The sequence below is a fragment of the Cyprinus carpio genome, chromosome B20 (assembly GCF_018340385.1).
Source record: "Cyprinus carpio isolate SPL01 chromosome B20, ASM1834038v1, whole genome shotgun sequence".
NCBI classification, from domain to species: Eukaryota; Metazoa; Chordata; class Actinopteri; order Cypriniformes; family Cyprinidae; genus Cyprinus; species Cyprinus carpio.
Genome location: NC_056616.1, coordinates 15,760,039 through 15,775,501, shown reverse-complemented (window position 1 = coordinate 15,775,501; position 15,463 = coordinate 15,760,039). Strand labels below are relative to the sequence as shown.

Here is a 15,463-nt window from a genome sequence, read left to right as displayed (position 1 = left end):
CAGCCATGTCGTACCCGTGCTTTGACCGCTGGCAAGTCAACAGCAAAAAAAAGAAAGATAATCCATTAAACCTCGGAATGATGCATGCAAGGTCGGTCTACAGCACTAAATATACAGTTATACATGTGTGTGATTTTAATCTACACAAAATACAGCTGTGTTAAATACAGTTATTGATAATGGGGAAACCCAGCCATATATTTCAGATAAGCTCACCCCTAAATGCACGCAACGGCAATGTGGTTGGTTGCTTTTTGTGTCAGACATGCTAAGCTGTAATGTAGATCATCAGACCATTTACAGCATTTTCGCACTAATTCTAAATGTTTGCAGATGAGTTCTGTAAACCAGGCCTTTTAGAACCTCCTTTGTTCTTTCAGGGGTGAAATAACACGAGTTAGGGTAGGTTTTGCCTATTCCAAGGGGGAAGTGTGAGTGCTTATGGAGGGCTTATGTCTCCTAAAGCTGGCTGAGAGAGTCGTTCATTCTTTGTTCTGCTTGCACAACTGCATTTCACTGGCCACAGAAATAACAGGAGGCCCGTAGGATCACTACAAGCCAACAGAATCACCAACTGTGTGAATGGCGTAGTGCCTAAGAATTCCATCTAAATCTGCAGCTCTCTTTTATTCAAATATTCGCCCCTAAACTATTTCAACACATAAGTATATCTACACATACACTATCCTTCAAAAAGTTTGAGGTTGGTTGGTAAGAGTTTTTAATGTTTTTGAAAGTCTTTTATGCTTAAAATACAGCAAGAACAATACTGTGAAATATAATTACAATTTAAAATAACCGTTTTCTATTTTTATTAATTTTAAAATCGAATTATTTCTAAAAAAGCTACCATTTGTGTGAAACTGCGCTAAACATTGCTTCCTTGCTGAATAAAGGGTTAGTTCACACAAAAAATAAAATTAATTACTGCACCCTCATACCGTTCCAAAAAACCGTAAGACGCTTCGTTCATCTTTGTAACACAAATTAAGATGTTTTTGATGAAACCTGAGAGCTTTCTGACCCTGCATAGACCATGTTCAAGCCCCAGAAAGGTAGTAAGGACATTGTTAAAATAGTCCATGTGACATCAGTGGTTCAACTTTGATTTTATGAAGCTATTAGAATACTTGTTTGTGCAAAGGGAAAATAAGAAAATAAAAACAATGACTTTATTCAACAATTTCTTCCCATCCGTGTCAGTCTTTGATGTACGTTCAGGAGAGTAGCACGATGAATTCAGATGTATGATTCATGCTTCTTTCTTGTATGTGCATCTAAGACTGAAACTGTCGAATAAAGTCATTGCTTTTTTTGTTTTCTCTGTGCACAAGATGTAATTTTATAGCTTCATAACATTACAGTTGAACCACTGATTTCACATAGACTATTTTAACAATGTCTACTACCTTTCTAAGCCTCGAAAGTGTCAGTTGCATTGCTGTCTATGCAGGGTCAAAAAAGCTCTTGGATTCAGGGGAAAATATCTTAATTTGTGTTACAAGATAAAACGAAGGTCTTATGGGTTTGGAACAACATGAGGGTGAGTAATTGATGACAGAATTTTTGCTGTACATTTTTGGGTGAAGTATCCTTTTAAAGTCTGGGACTGTTTCAATTTTGGCATTTTTTATAATTTAGTACACAAACTACCATTTTATTACCATTTTTATGTCAGGATACAAGCTTGAGATTCAAGCAGTTACTTAAATAAAAATTAATTTGAATTATATAATATCTTATTTGGTTTGTCCCTGTTTTTGCTTTAATGACAGACACATTCAAGCTGTATAAACTCCACAAGTTTGAGTACAGCCTGATGAGGTTTTTGAGAATTATCCAAAGAGCATCTTGTGTGGTCAGTGTGACAGTGTGGCTTTTTTGCCCCTCTTTGGTATATGAAGGCCATATTATAAAGGATCTTTAAATGCAAAAATTAGCATGCTTTCCAAATTGTTCACAGAGAAACCAATGTTGTCGTCAATCAAAAATCATATCAGAACGTCAATGTTCTCCAAGAGGGACGTGTGGGTACAGGAGTGTCAGCTGAGGGTTAGTGTGAAGTTAACCATGTGCCTTGGTGCTTCCCCAGTCTCTAAGAAAGAGACGACTCTGTTTAGGATACAAAGGGAGTGACTATTTTCTTGGGTCTGCTCACCAGGCAACTGCCTCTATGGCTATTAGCTTATGAAAAAACACTGCAATGGATTCTGGGAAAGAAAGATAACACAGCTCATATACCCTCTGTATTACACAAGATCCTTTTTAAAATAACTCACTTGCCCAATGCATGCATGTTTGGCTCTATCAGCAAGTGCCATCAATGACTGATTTTTTGTTAAATGAGACACATTTTCCATGAGCTAATCGACCAATTATATCAAGTCCATGTGAACTGATTGACAACAAGCTGTCATGGGCCAAGTGTTTGAATGTAAAGCAAGGACTGTATTATGTGACTTACATTTATGTTCTTACTCATGGGATTTGCAGTAAAGTTCAGGGCTATTTTTGTTAAGTTAATCTTGAGTCATTTGACTTGGTTGTGTAAACTGATTGCTCATCCTATGGTTTCATAATGAATCATAATCAACCCATATCCCACAAAATGCACACTTTAGTTTATTTCATACATCACTGTTTACACATCACATTGCGGTATTCAGCATTTGTAGCTGCTTTAAAAGGTTACTGCTTGTTTGATCAAATGGATTCATGTTCCTTGTCTAATGTAAAATGCGATGCTTTAATACGCTGAGCTGTGTTGAGCTGTCTAACATAGAAAAAGATTGTTTTTGAGCGGCTATAAATAGCCTGCACTTTCACTCTTGGAATAGAAGCTGTTTATAAGATTTAATTGATGTTTTCAGATCAAAAGCAAGCTGAAAATTCACAGATACCTCAGCGGTTTAGTTTTAAATGTTTCCATGGATCCAGTAGTAATATTATTCTGTATAAAGTGTAGTCATCACTTAAAATATGTGCAGGCTACACATCATTAAGACCCCCATCCAAACTTGGTGTCATATGAAGAGTTATGCTCAGGTGTTGGTGTTTCACTTATGCTCATTGATGTTGTGGTTATTGTTGTTGTGTTGTTGCTTTTTGGTTTGTTTTTGATTTGTGTGTGTAGCTAAAAGAAAGAAAGAAATGTTAGTTAGGGAGAAAAAGACACAGAAAGTAAGATGAAATCAAAACATATCCAAGAATCAACTATTTATTTCTCCCGACCTTTACAAACAAAATTTAGAATCAGAGTTGATTCCAGATCCATAAGAGTAAAGAAGACAGTTGTCAATGTTTTCTTGACTTTGACATAGAGAAAAAAACATAGCAACCTGCTTTATCCTAATAATATTTTTCATACTTTATTATATATATTTTCAGCATAGCAATGTGTATATATATATATTTTTTTTTTTTTTACTATGGAAATATTATTATTATTATTATGAAAAAGATTAAAGCTGGTTACTAAACATCTAAACAAGATGAACAAGAAAACATTGACAACTGTTGACAAATATTTATTTCCCTTTCATAGGTCACTTCGATGCTGCGGTGACGTCACCGTATGGGAACACCTTCGGTGTGACGAATGTCTGAAGCCCTATACCATCTCGCCAATCCTATTGGCCAAATAGCGCTTGGCACCGCCCCCTACGCATGCGTACGCATCGTATACCCGGGCGCCGCGCGCTATTTCGCTCAGATTTCATTCCTTCAGGAAAGAGAATCATCTGTGCCCTGGAATCATCTCGCGTTCATAGCGGTTTTCTCGAGCAGTGTTAACTCCTCTTCGCGGACGCGATGAGCTTTCGAAAGTGCAAGGAACCGTGTACCAGGTTCATCACTAAGGGAGACACTCACGAAAGGTGCGTAGTCTGTTTGGGATTACATCACGCGCAGTCTGCGCTTAGTGGCCTTTCCTCTTGTCCCCACTGTGATGGCCTGCGACTTAAAGTACTGCGCTCGAGGGTAGAAAGTTTTTTCCAAGGTCGCCCCGCGCGTCTAACCCCCGCCGTGTCGCTTCTGCGGCTGCCGAGGCACCGCACGAGGCGATGGCTTGGGGAGACATGTGCGACCTCACTTACGACGACAGCGCGGCGCTGGAGTTTTCTCCACATCGCTCGCTCTCCCCTACCCGAGTGCAGGATGCCACCTTCGTCGAACCCGTTGTGTTCTCGGACAGGGGTTTACAGCCCCCACCCCGGAGGCATACGATGCTATCTCCTTCGGTTGTGGGCAGTTCGACGACGACGTCTTATCCACCGCGGCTTCGGGAGTCTGAGGACTTCGTGGCAGATACGGACAGCCCTCTCCCTCCTAGCGGACAGGAGAAAGCGCGTCTCTCCCTCCTACAGCGAGCTGTTGGATGTGGTCTCTCGTGCGGTGGGTAAGCTGGGACTGGACTGGGAGGTTGAGAAGGCCGAGGCCCAACCTTCATCTAAGCTGGACGACCGTTTTTTGACTAGTCGTGCTCCCCGCGCAGCCCCGTAGGCCCCTGCCTTTTTTCCCGGACCTCCACCAGGAGGTTTCGAGGTCCTGGAAGCAGCCCTACTCGGCGCGCATCACGAACGCTGCGGCTGCGGATTTCGCCACCATTTCAGATATGGCGAACCGTGGCTATACAGCGATGCCTCCGGTTGAGGAGACTCTCGCCGAACATCTGGCGCCTAATTCGGCCACGGCATGGAAGTCTCGCCCCCTCCTTCCTTCGAAGGCGTGTCGAGTCACGTCTAGCCTCGTCGGGAAATCTTACATGGCTGCTGGCCAGGCGGCCGCATCGCTCCACTCTATGGCGGTCCTCCAGGCCTACCAAGCGGAGCTTTTAAAGGATCTCGACGAGGGGGGAGGGCATCACACCCGAGGCTGTGAAAGAGCTGCGTCGGGCAACGGATTTGGCGCTACGCGCTACCCAAACATACTGCTCGGGCAGTGGGCCGTTCCATGGCTGGTTTGATTACGGTCGAGCGCCACCTTTGGCTGAATCTCACCGATATCAAAGAAAAGGATAAATCTTTTCTCATGGACGCGCCCATTTCTAAGGACGGTTTGTTTGGAGAGGCAGTTACGTCGGTGGTGGATAAATTTAGGGCAGCGAAACAGCAATCAGCCGCCGCTTTCCGCCAGCTGATTCCACGCAGACCCAGAGAGAGACTGAACGGCGGCAGGCGCCCGCGCGGTCTCGTTCAACCTCTTCAAACCGCCAACGGGCTGCCTCACGGGAAGAGCCTTCGCCTATGGCGCCCCCTCGTAAGGACTGGGGTCCTAAGGCTTTTCCACCAGCTCGCCAGCGACAGCGGAAAAGATTAGACCTGAGTTCGACGGCTAATGCCTCTCGCTCTCGGGCTCCTAATAGGAGCTCCTGATATTCTCGCTGCTTGCCAGGGACTGTGCCCTCCGCTAGAGAGCGCTATTGGACCGTTTTCGCGCATACAACCCTCTCACTGCAGTCCCCACGCTCTAACATTGACTGTCTCGCCGCAAAAGGCGCTTCGAGCAGCATTGGATCGAGTAACCATGTCAGGCGTTTCCCTCAGACACTCTGCGCGATTCAGCCTTCAGAATCCGAGGAACGCTACAAGGGTCTGGCAAAGACGGCCCGTTTATGACGGCTCATACAGCCGCCGCTTTTTCGCTAGCGGCAGAGCCCGATGTTCATCTTGTTGGATTAATTCCTGCCGTGGACACGCTTCAGGATTATACACAACGAGATGCAGCGGATTTGACGCACGCGCTTCCCTGGCTTACGGACGCCGCGAGCTTTCCGTATTCGGGCATGTTAACGCGTATGAAAACGCTGAAAAAGGCGGAAACCTTGAAACCACTGACGCTATTTCGGGCCGCGTGGGAACGCTTGCCCGGCATTTCGCAATGGGTGTTTACGCACGATTCGTCTCGGATACACCATTCAGTTTCGAAAAGGCCCGCCTCCTTTCCGCGGAATTCTTCCCACGGTTGTGAAACCAGAGGAAGTCGCGGTGCTGCGGCAAGAAATGACAGCTCTGCTGAAGAAAGGAAAGGGGCTATAGAATAAGTACACCCCTCTCAGATGGAGTCAGGTTTTTACAGCCGCTATTTTGTTGTACACAAAAGAGGTGGCGGTTTACGACCAATATTGGATCTACGCCGTTTGAATCTTGCACTCAGGACGAGCAAATTCAGGATGTTAACGGTAAAGTCCATTTTGTCTCAGATTCAACCAAACACTTGGTTTGTCACGATCGATCTGAAGGATGCATATTTTCATATTCAGATCATCAAGAGACACAGGAAGTTCCTCAGATTCGCTTTAGAGGGCAAAGCGTATCAATACCGTGTTCTTTCCGTTCGGCTTAGCCCTGGCTCCCCGAACTTTTTCAAAATGCATGGATGCAGCTCTGGCCCCGTTGCGGCTCCAGGGCGTTCGTGTGTTGAATTACTTGGACGATTGGCTGGTGCTAGCTCAATCACAGACTCAAGCACTCTCTCACCGAGATTTAGTGCTGAATCATTTAAGAAGCCTGGGCTTATGCACGAATTTCCAGAAGAGTGTTTTTAATCCCCTCTCAACGGATAACCTTTCTGGGAATAGATTTGGACTCTCGCGCGATGACAGCCAGACTATCTCTCCCGCGCGTTCAGTCTCTCACGTCATGCGTGCGTCACTTCAAAGTAGGTCCGCACAGTGACGGTGAGTTTGTGTCTCAGGCTGTTAGGTCTGATGGCAGCGGCATCCCCTGTAATTCGTCTGGGCTTACTTCACATGCGCCCTTTTCAGTGGTGGACGAAAAGTCAGAACATTTCACCCCGTTGTTTTCCGCATCGTACGATTTCGGTGACACGGGAGGTGTGTTATGTCAATAAAACAGTGGATGTCAACCGAGTTCCTTCTAGCCGGAGTTCGGCTGGGGATTTGTGCTTCCCGAGAGACTGTCACGACGGACGCGTCTTTGACCGGTTGGGGAGCTGTTTGTCAAGGGCGCCCAGCTCATGGAGTGTGGACAGCGACACAACGCGGTTGGCACATAAACAGGTTGGAACTACTGGCAGTTTTTTCTAGCTCTCCAGTATTTCTCAAATCTGCTGACCGGCCGTCATGTACTACTCAGGTCAGACAACATGGCGGTTGTGTCATACCTGAATCATCAAGGAGGGTTACGCTCTCGCCCCCCTGTGCAGGCTGGGGAGGAGTATTCTTCTTTGGTCTCGGAACAGATTTCTATCGATCCGAGCAGTTCATGTCCCCGGACGTTTGAACGTCGGAGCGGATTTGCTATCCAGACAGACTCTGGGAGCAGGGGGAATGGAGATTACACCCACAGACGGTGAGCCTTTTATGGCAGATATTCGGAGAGGCGAGAGTGGACTTATTCGCGTCGAGCACGACTACGCATTGCCCGCTGTGGTTCTCCTTATGCCCTCCATCGCCCCTAGGCCTGGATGCGTTAGCTCACGATTGGCCCAGGACCAGCTTGTATGCTTTTCCTCCAATTCGTTTAATTCCAGCGGTGTTGTCCAGGATACGGCTGGACAGAGTGGAGCAGCTGCTGCTGGTGGCTCCGTGGTGGCCCACACAGCCGTGGTTTGCGGAACTGGTCAGTCTAATAGTGGGCTCTCCATGGGAGATTCCCCTCAGACAGGACTTACTATCGCAAGCACGAGGGATGATTTGGCACCCGAGGCCAGATCTGTGGAAACTGTGGGCGTGGCCTCTGAGCGGAGTGAGTTAATATGTCCCGGTCTTTTCTGCGGAAAACCTCCGAGACTATTATGAATTCCAGAGCAGCATCTACGAGACGCTTATATGCTTTCAAAGGGAAGCTGTTTTACGACCTGGTGTGGTTTTCGTAGTATAGACCCAGTTTACTGCCCAGTGGCTTCAGTACTGGAGTTCCTTCAAGACCGTTTCTCTGATGGTGTAACGCCAGCAACTTTGAAAGTTTATGTGGCAGCCATTTCAGCTAACCACGTATATATGGATGGTGCTTCAGTGGGCCGTCATCCGCTGGTCTCTCGCTTTTTACAAGGTGCGCGACGGCTGAGGCCTTTCCGCCCTGTGCGAGTTCCCTCATGGGATTTATCTATTGTACTGCAAGGTCTATCAGGACATCCGTTTGAGCCCTTGGAAACCGTACCGGATAAAATCCTGACCTTGAAGACAGTTCTTCTTATGGCTTATCCTCCCTCAAGAGAGTTGGGGATTTACAGGCTCTTTCTGTTTCGCCGTCGTGCATGGATTTTGCACCAGGCTTTGTGAAGGTATTGCTGCGACCGAGGCCTAATTATGTCCCTAAAGTCGCTTCGAACCCCTTTCATTTTCAGCAGACGGTCCTGGAGGCTTTACCCCCCTGCTGGGATAGGATCAGAAGATCTAAGTCTTTGCCCTGTCAGAGCGCTTAAGACTTATGTCGATCGATCAGCCTCATGGCGTGAGTCCGACCAGCTGTTTGTCTGTTTTGGACATAAGAATAGAGGCCATGCTGTCACAAAGCAACGCATGTCCCATTGGTTGGTGGAGGCAATATCTTTTAGCCTATGAGGCGCGCGGTCTCGCCTCGCCTCTAGGAGTCAAAGCTCATTCCACTAGAGCAGTCGCCTTCCTCTCAGGCGGCCCTCAGTGGATCTTCTATGGCTGATATCTGTGCTGCGGCAGGATGGTCCTCACCGAGCACTTTTATAAAGTTTTACAGTCTGGATGTAAGGACGGCTCCTGGCTCCCGGGTTTCTCTCCGCTTGAGCAGATGCTTCCTTGGATCCCAGCTATCAGGTACGTCAGGCGTTATGGTATAGGGTTCCCATACGGTGACGTCACCGCAGCATTGAAGTGACCTATGAAAGGGAACATCTCGGTTACGTATGTAACCACAGTTCCCTGAATAGGGAACGAGATGCTGCGGTCCCGTCCCCGTTCCATACCTGATAGCGTTCTTCTCTTCAGTTCATGAAATCTGAGCGAAATAGCGCGCGGCGCCGGGTATACGATGCGTACGCATGCGCGTAGGGCGGTGCCAAGCGCTATTTGGCCAATAGGATTGGCGAGATGGTATAGGGCTTCAGACATTCGTCACACCGAAGGTGTTCCCATACGGTGACGTCACCGCAGCATCTCGTTCCCTATTCAGGGAACTGTGGTTACATACGTAACCGAGATGTTTCCATTCAGTCAAATATCATCAAGCATTAATTCCTAAATATTTTAGAAAATGTTAAATATTTAGATTTTTTTAGAAATCACAAGTCTCAGAATCAGAATCTAGTTGTTAGAAGATCGCTCCATGGGACATTTTATAACCAAAACCAACCTTGCTTTGTCAAATTATCTGATCTGAAGAGGTTTTTCAAATATTAGGCAGTGAAGTGTGTATTGTTTTAAACAAATAATAACATAACAAATAATAAACAATTTTTTTTTTCAAGAATTTCAACCTTTTAATTTGTCTTTTTTTCTTCATTATATGATATCAGTGCAGTTACATTATCAAACTACATTTTTAACCAGAAATCTAAAACATTCCCAACACAAAATAAGTATGTTCAAGTCATTATATATATATGAAATGCATATTGAAATAATATATTATTAAATAATTTCATAGATCTAGACAAAACCGTAGCATGTGCTCATGTGTGTTTTCTGTAGATGACAGAATCTGCTCACCTCCATTCATTGTCCTCAAGAGTGAATGTGGCACTGAGACTCTGGAGCAGCTTCAGAAACATGGAATCACGTTCCCCTTTAGTAAGTTTAAGACATTTAAAATCAGCAGTAATCTTCAGGACCATTTATATACATAGATTTTGCTCATCTAAGACTTCAAAAAAGCTGCTTATTAAATATTTCCTTGTGTACTTGAGCGACACATTTTCACACTATTTTTGTTTGATTGCAGTCTGCAAAACCCAAGTAGCTCATGGCATCAACTCCCATGAGGTAAGAGTCTTTACTCTACTGTAACCTGCACTATTTTTCATATCTTACATAATAAGCAGTAGATAAGTACAGTAGAGTACAGTGCTATTCAGATCCATTACATAAGAGGTGCTGCATGATGTTAGTTAATCATCATTTTTAACACTGAGTGGTGTCTCATTAAAATAATTATTTGTGGTTTTGTGTATCAAATTTTTTTGTGGGGTTTCTATTCTCGTAAAGCTAGAGAACTGAGAGGTCTAATTATTATCATTATTAATAGTAGTACTAATAAAAAACACACATTATAATTTCGGTGATATTTTCAACAACATTGTGGCCACTTCAGTGATTCATTTCAGTTGCCTTGAACGTGTGATACTAAAAAAAAGCTAAAAAAAAAAACACAAAAATCATAAAGTATTTTGACACATATGCCACTATAAAGAGAGAGTAAACCTGAATCTCTCACTGCTCTGAATCACACATAACCCTGCTGTCCTCGTGAATGATTAACAGGGGTGCAGCCTCTGTTGCTATGGTGACCATATCTTTGATTCTCAGTGACTAATGTACAGCAAAAGTCTCTAATCACTCACATTCCTTCAGAATACTGCTTGAAGACACTAGTAACTCTGTTTTACAGTGTTGACAGTGAGGGGCGTACTAGATTAATGTGTCACTACTTACTTGCTGAACAATTGTGTTTGTGCAAACAGGTTGATGGTCATGTGTTTTATGACTGTGAGCACATGGGTTTACTTAGCTAAAGGAAAAACAAGAAACATACATGGATTGAGGGGGTTTTGGTGTGGCAGTCTTAGTGTCGTGAGAGTACCAGTACATACATTATATTTGACCTTTCTTGTTTGCTCCTTTACATTTCAAGATAACATCAGGAGCTGGTGTATTTTATCATGGTAATTATAACCTACCTGCTCTGGAATGTATTAAGATGTTGATTTGGTTCCTGCTCAATAGATGGCCATCATCTTCAGTGAGGAAGATCTGAAGGACATCAAGCCTCCATGTGTCATCCAGAGCTTCATCAACCATAATGCAGTGCTCTATAAGGTGTTTGTTGTAGGAGAGGCCTACAATGTGGTTCAGCGGCCCTCCATTCGAAATTTCCATCTGGACCCACAGGTCAGTTTAGTCACACAACATCCCTATAATGGATGGTGCAAAAGTATTTAATGAATGTAATTGTTTAGAAATATTTTGCTCTATAATTGAATCATAAATCAAACTCTTTATAGATAAGCAAATTATAAGCAAATCAAGCTTATTAAAATGATTTCTGAAGGATCATGTCACACAAAAGACTGGGGTAATGAAGTTTTGCCTTCAAAGGAATAAATAATTTTTTTAAATATATTATTTCACAAATATTACTCTTTTCATTGTATCAAATAAACACAGCCTTGGTGAGCGTAAGAGACTTTTGAACAAATTTTTGAATGATTGTGTATAGTTTTTTTTTTTTGATATATGTGACCCTAGATAACAAAACTCGTCATAAGGGTGATTTAAAATTTAAAAAATATTAATCTGAAAGCAGAAGAAATAAGCTTTTCATTGATGCATGGTTTGTTAGGAATAAAAACAATATTTGGCCAAGATACAATTCAAAAGGAAAATCTAGAATCTGAGGGTGAAAAAAAAATCAAAATACCTTTAAAATTGCCTTTAAAGTTGTCCAAATGAAGGTCTTAGCAATGCTTAATCAAAACTGTTCGCATAAATTTGCCGTAGGGAATTTACAAAGTATCTTCATGGATTATGAGCTTTACTTAATATCCTAATGATTTTTGGCATAAAAGAAAAGTCTTATTTTTGACCCATACAATGTATTGTTGGATATTGCTACAAATATACCTGTGCTACTTAAGACTGCTTTTGTGGTCCAGGGTCACATATTACTTTGTATTAAATCAAGGTTTGAGCACATAGATATAAAGACAAATCTGTAAATTGCACTCTGTGTGTGTCACACTTGGGACACAAGTTCACCAGGCAGCATTAAAGCCCGTAAAAACACTTTTTATAGGGTGCCAGGTCCAGAAATTTAGACATCCGGTCTCTTTCAACTAGTTTTAAACCATCCCACACAAGCATATCCTAACAAAACCCACTTAGTCTGGAACTTTTTATAAGGTTACCTTATGTTTGAAAGCCTTTATCAGAAACAAAGGGAGATTGACATTTAATGGCACTCGTGAGCAACTCTGTGTGATGGCCGGAGGGCACTCGGCCTGTCTAGACCATTCTGTCAGCATATGTTGTGATGTTTAGACCCTCTTCTTCTTCTCTTACAGAGAAGTGGTTTATTTTGTCTTTTGACATGGTATGTATTAATATAGCAGTCAAAGATTTTGGTCTCAGATGGCAATGTGGTTTGGGGAATTATGCCACCGATGGCCAATCAAACTATTCTTTTGCCAAGATTTTGTCATTTTTGTTGCATAAACTTTACAATGAGACAGTGAAGGCTATTGGGATTTTTTTCTTTGCTGAATAAATGTAGCTGAAAGGGACAAAAACAATTGAAATATTTACTGTGTATACAACACTGTTCAACAGTTTGTTTTTTTTAGCTGGGTTTAAACTTTAAATTTAAAAATAAAAAAATACAGGAAAAACACTGATACTGTGAAATCTTATTACAATTTAAAATAGCAGTTTTTTGTTTTAATATATTTTAACGTAATATATTTCTGGGATGGCAAAGGTAAATTGTCTGCAGCCATTATTCTAGTATTCAGTGTCACATGATCCATCAGAAATCAATCTAATATGCTGATATGGTGCTCAAGAAACATTTCCTACTATTATCAATCTTGAAAACAGTTGTGCTCCTTAACATTTTGATAAATGTAATGTGTATTTGCTGAATAAAAGTATTATTCCTTTAAAAAAATTGCTATCCCCAACCTTTGGAAAAGTAGTGTAAATATTTCTTACACAACTGAAGTTGTGTTGTTTATCTTCTAGACAGGAGAGCAAATATCCTTCAACAGTCATCATGTGTCCAAACCAGAGTCCTCTTCTGACCTGACCTGCGTAAGTCAACATGCTCACATTTATAACTCAAGCAATGCTTTAAACCCCTTCAAGTCAAGAAAAACTACACTTTTCTTCAAACTGTAATATTCTGTAAACATTTTAAGTGGTTTAAAGACCTGGAAACAATCAGCAAAATCCATTCATTTTAGACATTTTTTTTATTTTGAATCTAAAAAAAAAAAAATCAAAACATCAAAAAATGAATGCCTAATACATAACTAAAACGTCTTATAAAAAAGCACTTTTGAAGTACTTTTGGAATTCACAATGAATAATAACCATACATGTTCAACCCTTTTCTGGTTTCCTCTAGAGGGACAACATGGAGGGCCAGTAACGGGGAAACCCAGACAAAGATGGTCCAGAATTCAGGAAAAATTTCCAGAAGGTTACGACAGGCCCTTGGCATTTCTCTGTTTGGGCATCGACAATCATCATCAACAACCAGACCGGCCAGCACGCCGTCATCGACATCAACGCTTTTCCCAGGTACGTGCAGGTCCTCACCAGTCCAACGGACTGAATCCAGTCCAACAATTGCTGGGTAATATATGTTTCTTTATGCCTGACCTCTATTCCCCACTTTCAAAACCAGAACTGGCAGTCATGCAAACAGACCACATGGTGTCAGTGCCGAATAATAATAAAGAGGCCTTTTAGTGCTTTGTAATGCTAAAATAGGTCATATTTCTTTAATAAGGAGTTTACCTCTATTTACACAACTTCATACAACTTTTGAATTATATATTTGCTTTTAGATGTTGGAGAGAAAATCTTGACCGGTCAGTCCTTCTTTGGTTTTTAACACACTATTCTATTCTTCTTGCCATGCTTTGTATATATATATATATATAATATATATATAAGCTGTTTAGTAACTGATTTAGGTTTAAGAATTGTTTCAACATTACATCAGCTGCTGATGCATCAACACTTTATGGTTTTATTTAAATTATCCTCCGGTGATGTTATTTAACCGTGCAAGCCTCTCGCTATGTCTTTGGAAGGCTTTTAAAACATTAAAATGCACAAATTCACATTATTTCTTATTTATGTGTAATCCAATTACAGAAATTAATACTTTTATTTAGCAAGGATGCTTTAAATTGATCAGAAGTGATGCTAAAGACATTTATAATGTTACAAAATATTTCTATTTCAGATAAATGCTGTTCTTCTGAACTTTCTATTCATCAAAGAAACCTTAAAAAATTCTACTCAGCTGTTTTCAACATAATAATAAATGTTTTTTGAGCAGCAAATCGGAATATCAAAATGATTTCTGAAAGGATCATGTGACGTAATGATGCTGAAAAAAATCAGCTTTGAAATCACAGGAATAAATAACATTAAAATAGTATTCAAATAGAGAACAGTTATTTTACTGTTTTTGCTTGTATTTTGGCTCAAATAAATGCAAGCTTGGTGAGCAGAAGAGACTTCTTTAAAAAACATTAAAAATCTTACTTTCAAAAACTTTTGACTGGTAGTTTAATATATTATTGTGGAAGGATGGAGCAAAAGTACCATTCGAAGCTCCTGATTTAAGTCTCCTAGTAGTATCTGCAGGCACAGCATGTGTTTGTCAGCTTACAGTATGTTTCAAAAGCCACCTGGCCTTCTCTCCGCTTGTTGCCATGGTGATCTTGTGTATCTAGCAGGGAACGGCCCTTTCATATCTCTCAGTGGTATATCCAAGAGTCCCATGATACCACAGGAGTAAGACAGCAGATGATATCTGCCTTTATTATTGCCTCTTAGAGCGCTTACAATGCTTTCAGCACCGTCACAAGAAACCCATTAACTACCGTTATCTAAAACCCCCTTCATTTTTTACCCAGGTTACGAAGGAGTCCCAAAGTTTTTCGATGACCTGTTGAGTCACATCACCCAGCGTCTGCAAGGTCAGGTGTCTAATGGAGCCAGCGAGTGGTCATCTGAGACTGAACGGGATAGCTCAGAGCCCATCTGTGGCCTGCGGGATGCCTGTGGCATGCTGGGAAAATGAAAGCAGTGGTTGATGGACAGCGAGGGGTAAAGAAGGGTCCCCTCAGTGGACTGAGCTGCGGTGGTGCTTGCATGGCTCCAAAACAAACTTTCACACAGCATGGCAGGTCGAGTTTAGCAGCGGAGACATCCTCGCAGTGATGCCACGAGCCAACGCTGTAGAATATTTCCAACTGTTCACAAACCCAATGAACCCTCACCCAAAGGGTAGGTGTATAGAAGATTCCTTTGTGCCAAATGTGGAATTGTGTAGGAAATGACTGAATGTGTCTTCTCATTTATTAATTTCATGTTTGGAATGGTCAACCCTGATCTTGGAGATGTATATGATTAGATTTTTTATGAAATTTTGCACTGAACTTAATTGCAGAAAAAGGGCTTTGTGGGAGAAACTACACATTTTAATGATGTTAATATATTAATGAAATACTTGAAAGGACAATTGGTGTCATAATTTAAGAAGTGTCCAGCTGGCACTAAGGCTTCTCTTTTTGC

At 42.0% G+C, this 15,463-nt stretch overlaps 1 pseudogene; it reads left to right on the top strand.

The window, feature by feature from the left end:
• Positions 1–5: 5 nt before the first annotated feature.
• On the top strand, positions 6–15,132 carry LOC109053116 (annotated as a pseudogene).
• Positions 15,133–15,463: the final 331 nt, after the last annotated feature.